Source organism: Kogia breviceps, chromosome 12, assembly GCF_026419965.1.
Source record: "Kogia breviceps isolate mKogBre1 chromosome 12, mKogBre1 haplotype 1, whole genome shotgun sequence".
Lineage (NCBI taxonomy): Eukaryota > Metazoa > Chordata > Mammalia > Artiodactyla > Physeteridae > Kogia > Kogia breviceps.
Window position 1 is genome coordinate 88,486,373 of NC_081321.1, and position 13,850 is coordinate 88,500,222.

The following is a 13,850-nucleotide window of genomic DNA, read 5'->3' on the forward strand; positions in this document are numbered from 1 at the left end:
AGGTGTGGGTGAGGGTGTGACATGGGTCTGTGTATTGTACAGAGGAGAGAAAGAGAAGAGGAAAAGAAAAAAGAAAGAGCAGAAAGAAAAAGAGGAAGAAGGACTTCCCTGGTGGTCCAGTGGTTAAGACTCTGTGCTTCCACTGCAGGGGGCACAGGTTCGATCCCTAGTCGGGGAACTAAGATCCTGCATGAACCTCGGAGCAGCCAAAAAAAAAAAAAAAAAAAGGAAGAATTCTAGAATGTGTGTCAGCAAAGTAAGCTTAAGGGGAACACAAGAGGGAGAGTGAAAGTGAGACAGAGACAGAGAGCAGGTTAGAATGTGTGCGAGGAAGCAGGGGGAATAAAGCACAGCTGGGGGAGCTCTTAATGGGGAGAGGCCCAATTTAAGAGCAAATACTCCTTTAAGAGACTGGCTGTCAGCCTGTCTGTCCATGTATCAGTCAGTCACTGGCAGTGTTGTACAGGCTGTAGGAATGTTAGATGTTTGGGGGTCATGGTCCCACCCACAAGGAACTTATAAGGAGATGGGGAGCTCCAGGAGAAATCCCTGAGGGCTCCAACACAAGGGGTAAGTGAGAACCAGTATCAGCGGTGGGGCAAAGTTGTTAGTTTGCTGGGGGGTAAGGGTTGGGGAGGGAAGAGGACTCTAAGTCCAGCACTGAGTTCAACAAGAGGGAACTGTTAAATAAATTATAATCTGCCATATAATGTACCACTAGGAATAATGACATAGATGCATATCGATTGCCATAGCAAGAGATCCACAATTTATTGTGAAGTAGAGAAAAACCAGCAGGTTGTGAAACAGTACATATGGTATGATGCAATTTTATTAAAAAATTATACATTTAGATATATGAAAAAGGATACATGTAGAATTGTTAGTAGTGATGATTTTTGGATGGAGGGATCTTGATTTCCTTATTTATTTTATTTTTTTTAGTAGGCATGTATTTCTTTTACAATCAGGAAAATAGGAAAGAATGTGTATAAGAGAGAGAATGAGAGGCTGTGGATGGGATAAGAGCAAGTGCACATTGATCAGTTCTGTCTTGGAGGGTGCAAAAGGCTCTGTTTGAAAGCCCAGAACTAACCAATGACCACCCATGGCTGATCAGTGACCAACGAGTGATGACACCATTGTGTCTCCCATCTCCCCCTCCCCCTCCTTTTCTCCTACCCTCCCTGGTCCCCTGCTTCCCCCTCTCCTGGCACTGGGGGATGGTCCTGCTGATCTTTGGGAAGGTGCCCCCCTAACCCTGTGCTGAATTGGACCCAGATGGGACATGCCCTTGACCCCAGGGAGGAGGAGGAGAAGGAAGGAACAGTGGGGTGCCCTTCAGGTTTTCCCCCTCCCTTTCCCAGGAAGCAGAGCTGAGCCAGACCCCAGGGAAACAAGGACACACATTCTCCTGCTCAGATGGACTTGGAAGATGACTTTGTCCTCCTGCCCCATGTGACACCTAGATTGAAAGTTCTTGTGGAGAAAAACCAGGGAGCACGTTCTCGGCAGCTGACTAATCTGATTCATTCTTTTATAGTTTGGGTCTGAGGTTGGCTCACACCGCTGAGGCCGTCTGCCAGGGGGGCAGGGGTAGCTCAAAAATCAGCACACCGCGGGGCTGGTGTAAAGGGAGACTGTGATAAACACCTTTTGGGGGCTAACCGATCTCAGAAGGTGGACTTAATTTGGGCTCTTCTTGTTTTTTTGCGGTAGGCAGGCCTCTCACTGTTGTGGCCTCTCCCGTTGCGGAGCACAGGCTCCGGACGCGCAGGCTCAGCGGCCATGGCTCACGGGCCCAGCCGCTCCGCGGCATGTGGGATCCTCCCGGACCGGGGCACGAACCCGCGTCCCCTGCATCGTCAGGCGGACTCTCAACCACTGAGCCACCAGGAAAGCCCTCTTCTTGTTCATCTTGCTCAAGCCCATCACTGGACATACAAGTGAGTTTTTAAAACAGTTTTTAAAACAGTTTTAAAACAGAAAAACAGATACTACTTAAAACACAGTTGCTAACAGCTGCTTCTGCTAATAGTGATATACATTCTCTCTAGAGGAGGTGGCTTTTGGGTTAGCAAAATTCAATTTAATTAGGAGCTCAAGCAAGCACTGTGCTTGCCCCCTCCTGCCCCAACCAGGGGTGGTTGAGAAAGTGACAAGAAAGCAGAGGTAAACTCTCTGATAAGAAATGAATAGAAACTTTGGGACATGGAGAACGGAGAGCTTAAAAATGAAATGGTGGTAGGTAGAAGCTATGGAGAAACATGCCTAAAAAGGTCCTAGTGTCTAAGGTGGCCTAAGGACAACTAAAACCAAGTGTATTTTATATTCAGTGGTTTTGTTTTGTTTTGTTTTGTTTTGTTTTTTTGCGGTATGCGGGCCTCTCACTGTTGTGGCCTCTCCCTCTGCGGAGCACAGGCTCCGGACGCGCAGGCTCAGCGGCCATGGCTCACGGGCCCAGCCGCTCCGCGGCACGTGGGATCTTCCCGGACCAGGGCACGAACCCGTGTCTCCTGCATCGGCAGGCGGACTCCCAACCACTGCCCCACCAGGGAAGCCCGAGTGGTTTTGTTTTTGAATCAGTTCCGAGACTCTGTAGCCCCCTCGGTCGCTCCATTATAAAGAGCATTGTTCAAGTGACAGAGTGAAGCACCAGTGGTTTAGAAATTGGGTTCTGGGTCAGGCTGCCCAGTTTGAGACCCGGCTATGCCACTTGGGGGCTCTGTAACTTTGAACAAGTTCCTTTACTTCTCAAAGCCTTAGTTCTTTCACCTGGAAAATGAAAGTAATGGTATTTGTGAGGATTAAATGAGATCAGCTGTATAAAGCACTTAGTACAGTGCTTGGCTCATAGTAAACGCTTAGTGTCAGTGGTAGTGGTGGTTGTGGTGATGGTGACGATGATGGTGATGGTGGAGGAGGAGGAGACAATGATAACACAGCAGCTGCAGCTGCATTATATAGTCTTTCATCTGCCAGTATTTAATATCAACTAGAGAAACCATAGAAGACCTAGCTGAACACTGGACTTTCGATGAATTTGTACAGTGGTTTTCCAAGTGTGGTCCCTGAACCAGCAGGATCAGCAGCCCCTGGGAACTTGTTAGAAATGCTGGTTCTAGGCCCCACCCCAGATCTACTGAAACGGAAAATCTGGGTATGGGTCCTGTAATCAGTATTCTAAAAACGCTTTCAGATGATTCTGGTGCACACTTTAAATTTGAGAACTACTGAATTCGTGAACGCTGCTTTAATGACTTGCAAGAAAGGAGCCACATTGCTGGTGGGTTAATGTTTTTCACCCGTGTTCTAACGTGGCCAGTATACAATCATCATAATTTCACTGCATGCGATTATAAATAAATATATAGTGGAGTCAAAACTTATCCAGGTGTGAAAACCAGTACTTCCGTTTTCTAAAACTGATCTCATTTTGCTCTGCAGTTCCCATTCTTCTGGGGAAAGTCTTTTTCAGTTTAGCTCATTGATTTACTTCATCAGTTCAAAGTTCAAACTCCTGTTGGAGAAGTATTTTGCCCTCCCCTCACCACCTTTCCAGGATGGCATCTGGTGCAAGAGGGAGCTAAGGCAGCCTCATGGTAGCGGGGAGAGGTCTTTGCACACGCTGGGTGTCCTCCCACCGTGGGTGTTGCTTATCCCTCTGGGCTCACAGATGTGACTTTGCTCCAAGACTCTGGACTCTGGCCGCTCCCACCTGGTCTTTTGGTGCCTCGTGCTGGCACCTGCTGCCGGAAGCTGTCACAGTTTGCCCCACTGTAGCCTTCTCATCCCAATCCTGCTGCCTAGACCTCCTTGGATCCTGGCCATCTGGACAGCAGACAGAGCCCAGACTGTTTCAAACCAGGGAGGAGGCAAGGAGAAATGCAATTAGTAAGAAAAGACAAAAATCAATTTATTCCATAGCTATTCACCCTCCTCCCTCCCTTCCTCTTTCTTTTCTTCTTTCTTTCTTCCTTTCTTTATTTCTTTTTTTAAAAAAATTATATATATTTTTAAATCAAAGTATAGTTGATTTACAATGTTGTGTTAGTTTCAGGTGTACAGCAAAGTTATTCAGTTATATGTATATGACAGATTCTTTTCTTTAATGAAAAGCCAAAAGGGAAGACATCTGTCTTGGAAATTGAGATTTAATAAAAGCAGGTAATACTCGAGGAGGACCTGGTTGCTAAAATTGTTTAAATATTCAATTCAAGATTATTCCCAAGAACTCAAGGTCTAGGTTATATGACAAGACACATCAGGAATTAAATTTTCTTTCTACTTAGGTAGAACAAAAATTAAAGTCTTGGTAATTTGGGTTTAATATAAAACCAGACCTTTTCTAATTATTGTAGGACAGTCTCTTTCTCTTCACTGCCTTCTAGAATATGTACTATATTAAAAGTTTTCATTTATTTAGCACTCCTAATAAGCAGTGAAGACTTATTTAATATTTCATTTTTCTTAAGTCTTCTGTTCTACATGAGTTATAAGCTGCTCAAGGGCAATGATTGTAATAATGATAGCTGACAGTAATTTGAGAGGTTGCTGTGTACCAGGTTTGTTAGGCAGGGTGGACTAGGTTATGCTGTATTAACAAATGACCTCAAAATCTCGGTGGCTTAACACAAGAAAAGCTTTCTTCTTGCTCATTGTGTATGTCCACTGGGGTCATCAGGCAGCCTCTGCTCCAGATAGACTCCCTGGATCCAGGTTGACAAAGCGACCTGTGCTCCCACAGTCTCCCCAGCAGAGCAAAGCGGGTGTGGAAGATTGTACAGCATCGCTTAAAACTTCTGCCTGGAAGTGACATTTCAGTCCTGCTCACATTTCATTGGCCAAAGCAAGTCATACAGTCACAGCTTACTTTAAATTGGGAAGGTACAAACTTACCGTGTGCTTGGAAGAGAGAAAAATATTTGGGGAGCAGCACTAATGATTATACCAGGCAATATGTTAAGCTCTTGATTCATCTCTCCATCTTTACAACTCCGTGATGGAGGAACTGTATGAGTCTCATTTTTTATAATATGAGAAACGAAGGTCTCATGATTTGTAAATGGTCAAACAGGATTCAAGACCAGATCTGCTGGATTCCAATATTTGTGCTTATAACCAAAAGGTTATTCTGCTTCTTAAAGTATAGTGAGTTAACTTTTATTGAGCTCAGAGATTATCAAGGCACAAAATCTAAGTGTTTTGTACACTTTATCTCATTCCATCCTCCCAGCTTTGTGAAGTAGATTCAATTACTGGTCCATGCTAAGGGAAAACAAAGCTTAGAGAAGTTACAGTCTCACAAGGAAACTTCACCCTTCTCTAACTCCAAAGACTAGTCCCTCAATCTACACTGAACTGCACTGTTTCTCAGAGTGAATGTTCTTCATGAGAAGCTCAGGGTGCTTATTCACTGCTGGCTCCTGGACCCCCTACTGACCCACTGAATCAACCTTCTCGGGAGGGGCTTGGGAATGACAGCTCTGATGCTCACAGGAGTTTGATATCGACAATCCTCTTATCACTCTCATCCATGGTTGCCTCACTGCCCCGGCATGGCGGTTTGCTTCTGGTGGCAACTAAGCAAGGAAAAAAACAAACAGCCCTCTATCCCACCACCAGACCAAAAAGAGATGATTATTTCTTTGCCACTTTGCCGGCACTTACGGGAGAAGATGAAGAAATGAATACATTCAGCTCCAGGCTCCTAAGCAAAATCCCCACCATCAACACTTTTTAAGATTTAAGGCAATAAAGGAGGGGGGGAAATGAAAATTATTTCTCACTGAAATTAACTCCACAATTTAAGTCATAATTACAGAACTCATTACGGATCTAAAGCAAAATCGAAAGACATTAAGATTCTGTGAGTGTAGACAGTGGGTGCCTTTCTCCCTCCATACCCTACACGAAGGCAGCTAGATTCTGATGGTCTGAACACAGACAGGGCAGGTCCATTGTACACAGCTGTGCAGGCTGAGCAGTACGTGATGAGGATGCCGTTCCCATAGCCTGTGATGTACCTGCTCTGAGGAGGGGTCACAGATGTGGTTAAAGGACCTGATTTCTGAGCCCATCTTGGGCTTATATCTTTCTAGCTGTTGTGGCTTGGGCAGACTCTTAACTTTTCTGGACCTACAAAATGTCATGATTTTGTGAGGTGCATTATATGGAGATTTTACTGATTAACACATTTATTGAATACTTTATATGCCCCAAGCCCTATTCCAGTACTTTAAGTCATGTAAATTTCAAAATAACCTCTTGAATTAGGTACTATCTCCTTTTTGACGGATGAGGAAACAGGCACAGAGAGGTTAAATGATTTGTGCAAGGCCACCCAGCTGCTACGTTATAGAAACAGGATTCAAATATAGGCGGTTGGCTCCTTAGCTCAATTCTAAATAGCCTTTATATGCTATCAGCTCTATTCTATGGTACCCAAAGGCAGCAGGTGTAAAACTTGGCATCTAGAATGAACTAGTCCAATTTACTTGAGCTGGCCAGACCACAGTCAGTGGTAGGCTCAGCTCTAGGTGATTTACCTTAAAAGAGGCGTGGACTAATTGGAGGTGATTCAGAGAAGGCTGGTTAGTACAGTAAGGAAGCTGGAGCCCTGTCAACAATAATAAACTCACACTTACTTAGTGCCTGACTATATGAAGTGCTTTACCTGGATTGTTTTATTTAAGCCTTTATGACATCCTTGTGGAGTAAGTCCTAAAATTATTCCCATTTGATAGAAAAAGAAACTGAGGCACAGAGAGGTTAAATAATCTACCCACACACCGCTAATAAGTATCAGGTCCAGAGTACAAACCCTGGCAGTGTGAATCCAACCTGTAATTTAAATCAGTCCTGTGCACAAGTCACGGGGAGATCCTGTTAAAAATGCAGTCTCTGATTCAGTAGATCTGGGGTGAGTCTGAGATTTTGAATTTCTCACAGTTCCCAGGTGATGCTACTGGTCCACAGGCCACACTTTGAGTAGCAAGGCTTTCAACCACTCTGCTTGACTGCCCGCCAGGTGGGAGGAGATGGGAGGAGCCAAGAGAGTTTAGCCTCCAGGCAGCTCAGTAGGTAAAGTTGAAGAAGGTCATGGCTGTCCTCAAGTATTTAAAGGACCTCTGTGTGAAAAGCAAATCAGACTTGAGTTATAGAGCCCCAAGGGTCAGAATGACACTGACATATCCCTGACCTTGTCCCCGAGCTTCAGACTTCCATATCTAACTGCCTGCAGGACCAGCCCCCTGGGTGTGTCCCTCAGGCAACTCAAACTCGATGTGTCCACGTACACCCATTGACTTTCCCCTGATTCTCCACCTCAGTCACCCACATCAGGAACTTGAACCATCCTAGACTACACTCAGTCACCCCAAATCCCATTGGCCATCAAGCCCATTTTACCTTCTATTTCTTCTTTTTTAATTTTTAAAATTGAGATATAATTGACATATAACATTGTATTCATTTTAGGTATACAATATAAGGATTTGATATACGTATATGATGTATGTATATTTGTATTATAGAATGATTACTACAAGTTTAGTTAACATCACTACATATAGTTACAATTTTTTCTTCTCATGATGAGATCTTTTCAGATCTACTCTCTTAGCAACTTTTAAATATAAAATAAAGTTTTGTCAACTACAGTCACCATGTTGTACATGACATCCCTAGGACTTACTTGTCTTAAAATTGGAAGTTTATACCTTTGGATCCCTTTCACCCATTTTGTCCACCCCACCCCCACCCCCTGCCTCTGGTAACCGTCAATCTGTTCTCTGTATCTATGAGTTAGAGTTTTTTGGGTTCCACATATACGTGATATCATACAGTGTTTGACTTATTCACTTAGCACAATGCCTTCAAGATCCCCCCTACCTTCTATTTCAACACATCCTTCCTCAGTTTCTTTGCCTCTATCTACTGTGTTCCTTGAGTCTCTTAGCATTTTTTACCTGAACTACTATTATAGCTTCTACACTGACCTCCAATCTGCTTGCAACTCCTTTCTCCACACTTTGCCAGAATGATCTTTCTGAGGTCCACACCTCACCATAGATGTTCTTGGTTTAACACCTACCCACGGCCCCTCACTGTTCTCAGGATAAAACCCCAGCTCCTTAGAATGGCCAAGACTCTTCTCGGCTTGTGCCCTCTGCACTGTTCCAAACTCATTTCCTTCCATGTCCTTGCACACTCACTTCTGTCATAACTGGTTCTTAGTGTTATCCTCAACACCTCCCTAATTTTCCTGCTTCCAGGCCTCAGCCAGGCTAGTCCCACCCCCTGGAAAGATCTTCACCTGCCAACCTTACAAATCCAAGCTTCATATAGCTATTTCTCCCTTAGGAAGCCCTTCCTACCTTTTTCCTGGGTTTCTAAGTACATTCATTTTAATATTTAGCCTGTTTAATAGTCTTTAATGTTACTGTTTTTTAACCTTGAAAATAGAAACTTTTAAAACTTTTTTTTTACAGGGACTTTAATATATTAGGCCCTGATATATAAAAATGATCTGGGAATGTGTCTGTCTCTTTCTGGGGAGTACATAAACCAACTGTGTTTTATTCATAGGGTATCCCCACCGTCTTACACGAATATTTGTTGGCTTAAGGTTGCTTGTGGAATTATCTCTGACTCTCCTCTCACTTTCATACCCACATCCAACAAGTCCTGTTGGTTCCACCTTTGAAATACATTCAGAATCCAACCACTTCTAATCCATTTGCTTCCTGGACGACTAGAGCAACCTCTGCACTGGTCTCCCCTCCCTCCCTCTTCTTCACCCTTCTGTTCCCACACAGCAGCTGGGGTGATGCTTTGAAAACATCAATCAGCTCATGCCATTCCTCTGCTCAAAAGCCTCTGGCAGTTTCCCATGACTCTTAGCATGAAATCCAAAGTCCAAAGCGTGGCCTTCAAGGTCTTCATGCTCTGCCCTCACAATCTTCCCTGACCTCTTTCTCCTGCCTTTCTCTCCTGTATTCACCACTGTCCAGTCATCCTGGCCTTCCTGCTTTCACTCAGATATGCTGAGCAGGCTCCTGCTTCAGAACTTCGCCCTTGCTGCTCCTCCATCTGGAATGTTCTTCCCTCAGATATTTATAAGACGCCCTCTCTCACTTCAGTCAGGCCTCCAGGGTCACCTCCCCAGGGTGGCCTTCCCTGACCATCTTTTTTAAAAATTGTACTGTCCTCACTCTCAATCTCCTTGCCTTGATTTATTTTCCTCATAGTTCTTAGCACTATCTGTCTTTATCTTTATATATACACTGTACATCTCTCCCACTAGAATCTAAGCTCCTTGGAAATAAGTCTTTATCTGTCTTGCTCTCTGTTGTGTCCCAGGACTTAGAACAACGCATGGCACATAGTAGGCCTTCAACAAAGACTTCATGAATATTTATTTCATGAATAAGACCAGTGAGTGGAAGACTTTGTGTCATGGGAGGTTGAAGATGGAAAGCACTGGCTCTGGATGCGATAAATTCCCTGTCATGGAGACCTTTCATTCACAGAAAAGCTGGGCAACAACTGTCTCATGGGCTTGCATACAGGAGATTTAGAGCAGCTGGGGGGCTGGACGGGACAGTCTCTAGTACCCCTCAAGGCTTTGGCTGTATTCGGTTTCATGCACCAGCAAATGATCCTCAGGAAAGCCTGATGGGCACCCTTGAACTTGACTGAAGGAGCCGGGATGCGAAAAAAGTCACAGTTAAATGCTTTTCAACATAAAATTTATTTTTTCAATTTTTCAAGGAAATATATGATCATTCAGTAGATTCAGAAGGAAGGGGAAGGGAGAAAACATATACATATAATCTCCCTGGAGATGATCACTGTTAATACTTTGGGGTATCTGCTTCTTGTTTTTTTTTTTTAATGTATTTTTTGCTGTTACTTTATATAGTTATATATTTTGTATACTTATATATTAGTTATCTATTGCTGAATAAGAAATCGCACCAAAACTCGGTGCCATAAAACAGCAACAGTCATTTATTATCTGTGGGTCAGGAATTCAGGAACAGCTCACCTGGGACTTCTGGCTGGGGTCGTTCATGTGGTTGCAGTTTGGCTGGGGCTGGGACAAGACTCCTTTCAGTGGCTTCTACATTCATGAGTCTGGTGCCTGGGCTTGAAGATTTAAGTAGCTGGGATTCCTCAGGCATCTTTCTCTCTCTGGAGTCTGGCCACATAGTCTTTCCAGCGTGGGCTTGGGGGTCAAGGTGGACATCTAGATGACAGCTCAGGTTTCCAAAGGTACTTGTCTCAAGAGAGAGAACCAGGCAAGGTTCTTTAATGAGCTAGTTTTGGAAGTCAATAGCATTTCTGTCACTTTTACCGGTGGAGGCAGTTACAAAGTGCCACCAAGGGAGGAGGGTTAATGCAACATTGTGAAAAAAGTATCTATCCATCCATCCGTCATCTATCTGTCTATCCATCCATTCTCTCTCTCCCTCCCCCACACTGCAGCTTTGGAAAATCCAATGCCTATAAGTTATAATCATAAAATGTTTCCTATGTTTAACAAATTTATTATAACATAAGGCTCCCCTCAAACTATAAACCCTTTTAAACATTTTAATTGCCAATAATATTTTGCTCTAATTAATTGTACCTGGTTTTGGACCTATATTTGGTTTCTAGTTTTTTTCCCTACTATAAACAATCATGCAATGAACATATTTATTAATTATGAAGCTTTTCCTTCTTTATCTCAACAATCGGGGATATGAAACTATTCTATAAAATTACTGGTTTAAAAAGTATGAACATAAAATCTATGTTTCCCTCTTCTAAATAGGATAGAAATGTTTCTTTTAATATTCTCAGTACATATTACCAAGTTGATTTCCCAGAGTGTTGTGGTGACCACTTTATATTCCTGCTACAATGTATGCAAGTGTCTGTTTCACCTAACCTTAGAAATTACCACTAAAATAAAATGGTTGCTAATTCGACAGGCCAAAAAAGTATCTTTTGTTACATTTCTTGAATTACTAGCAAGAGTGAGCATGTTTGCCTCTGTCTGATAGCCTGCAACATTCAAACATTCTCTTCTTAAAAAACATTTTATAATTGAAAACATAAAGCGTTCAGAAAAGTAGAGAGAATATTGTAGTGAACCTCCACGTACCCATCATCCAGCTTTATGACATCCAACCCATGGATGGATGGATTTCATCTATTACCTGCTAACTCTGCCTCCTACGTTAGATTATTTTTAAGAAAATCCCAGCTATCATATCATTTTCCTTATAAATATTTCAGAATGTACCTCTAAAAGATAGATATTTTTATAAAATATAACCATAAAACCATTATGACACCTAAAATATTATTATAATGTTAATACCAAAATATTCTTTAATGTTCAATATCCAGTCAATATTCAAGTTTCCCTGCTTGTCTCAGAATATTTTTTTAAAGTGGAATTTGCTTGGTGTGTATCTTAAGCCTCTTTTAAATTTATAGATTTCTCCCCCTCTCTTTTTTTTTTTTTTTTTTTTAGTTTTTGCAATTTATTTTTTTAAGAAAACAGGTCACTTGACCTACAGAATTTCCCATATTCTGAATTTTGCTAATTGCATCCCTCTGCTGTTTAACATGTTGCTCTGTCCTATGTATTTTCTGTGAATTACTAATTAGATCGAGAGAACTAGTCTGGTTCAGGTTTGAGTTTTGGCAAACAGTAATTTACAGATGACATTGTACACTTCCATTAGGAGCCACGATGTCTAGTTCTCTTTTTTGTGATGGTAGCTGCTGTTGATGACCATTGCCTGGAAACATTGTTTCCTAAAGGGCTTTGCAAAATAGTTATTTAAAAAATGTTTTCATCCCTTCTTGATTTATTATATGGAAAATATCCATATAATATCCATATCCATATAACACAGTTTTCTTCATCAACTATTTGGTTACCTCGAGGTATATAGGAAAGGCAGGTTAAATGCTTGATTCTTTTCCTTTACTTAGCAAATTTCAGAATTATGAGTTGATGTATTAGTTTGCTAGGGCTGCCACAACAAGTACCACAGACTGGGTGACTTAAAAAACAGAAATTAATTTTCTCACAGTTCTGGAGGCTGGAAGTCTGATACCAAGGTGTTGGCAGAGTTGGTTTCTTCTAAGCCTCTCTCCTTGGCTGTCTTCTTGCTGTGTCTTCACATGGTCATCCCTCTGTGTCTATGTCCTAATCTCCTCTTCTCATAAGAACAGCAGCCATATTGGATTAAGATCTACCCCAATGATGTTATTTAACCTTAATTACCTCTTTAAAGGTCCTGTCTCCCAAAACGGTCATGTTCTGAGATATTGTGTGTTAGGACTTCAACATATGGGATGCAGTTCAGCCCCTAACAGTTGATTCCCTATCATTCTCCAGAGGTGACCAGTGAGAATCCGCCCCCCCAGTATCATTATGAACTCATGGATTTTAACGTATTTGATATACTTTAATTAACTGTGGTTATTATTCTAATTGGTGCTTAAATTGTCCAATCTTTGACTAGTGGAAGACTCTTAAAGTTGACTCCTGAGTCTTTTAGACATAGTACAATTGTCTTTGATTTCTTGTGTTCTGGCATAACAAAATGTTCCAGGTTCATCTATATATTTCTTGCCTCAGACAAAGAATCAGCCATTTCTCTAAGTAGCCTTGCTCCTTTGCATGGGAAATGGCAATCAGGGCCCACAATATAGGTACAAGAGATGCTCAATACTACTGGGTTGCTTATTGAAATATTCATATTTTTACAAGTAAAATGCCAAGATATTGATGGGAGGTGATGGGATGATACAGTAACCACAAAACCCAAACTCCTAGAAGGGTGGGAGACAGTCCTTTACTCACAGAAGATCTGCTTCATCGATTCACACTTTCATTGCTGTCAATGTCATTTGGCTTTACAAGTATGAACTGAGTGATCCCTAAGGGCAGGGCACCTGCAATGTGTTCGGACCCAAAGATGAGTAAGGCACGGTTCCTCTTGGCAATTTGTTTTCAATCTAGTGGATGTACCCACATACCATTATTTTCTTTGGGTTGCTTCAATAATGTTCACTTACTTCAATAATAGGTCTAACATTGATTGGGTGCTTCAAACCCTGGTTCTGTGAGTTGCTAACAGGTTTAAATGAATTAATCCATAAAAAGCACTCAGCCCAGTGCCTGGCTTATGGTAAGGGCTCAGTAATGTCAGTATTTGCTGGTTAACTGCCTGTTTGCACTCAGATTCCCCCCTGCCCTTCTCTTGCTCTGCTCTGTATTTCAGAGAACAACATTTTCTCAGCTCTTTGACCCTATAGCTCCCAGGGAGGTTCAGCCGTGAAAGGTTTTGGTGGAAAACTGGAAGACAGGATTTGGGGAGAGGCCAGAGTATTTCTCCTCTGTCTATCTGCATCCTATGGCATCTCCTCCATGGCTCCAGCTCAGACCCTGCTGTGGTTTCAGCCCCTGCAGGACATCCTCCTACTGTCCCTCCAGCCCTGACAGTGTCCCACTATTTCTAATGTCTGAGTTGCTTTATGGGCATCTGTTTGGTGTCTCAGCTCTGTTGTCTCCTGGGTCACTTATTTCCTGTATTAAATTCCGGTTGATTGAAAGACCTAGAGTGGTTCATGTTTCCTTGCTGGAAGAGTTAGATGCTAATATTAATATTAGTATCTCATTTAACTGTATAATCACTCTATCAGGTGAATGCTATTATCATCCTCATTGTATAGGTGAGGAAACTGAGGCAGAGGGAGGTTAAGTCACTTGTCTCCAGTCAGATACTTAGTAAGTGGTGGAGCCAGTATATGAATCCAGAAGTATCTGTCTTCAGTCT

General features: G+C 42.3%; 1 protein-coding gene across 1 annotated transcript in view; it reads left to right on the top strand.

The window, feature by feature from the left end:
* Positions 1–1,723: 1,723 nt before the first annotated feature.
* The window catches only part of ABTB3 (ankyrin repeat and BTB domain containing 3), a 389,892-nt gene continuing 377,765 nt past the window's right edge, over positions 1,724–13,850 (top strand). The window contains exon 1 of the mRNA XM_067010051.1: positions 1,724–1,946. The gene's annotated coding sequence lies outside the window, so the exon portion shown is untranslated. The remainder of the gene's footprint in view (positions 1,947–13,850) is intronic.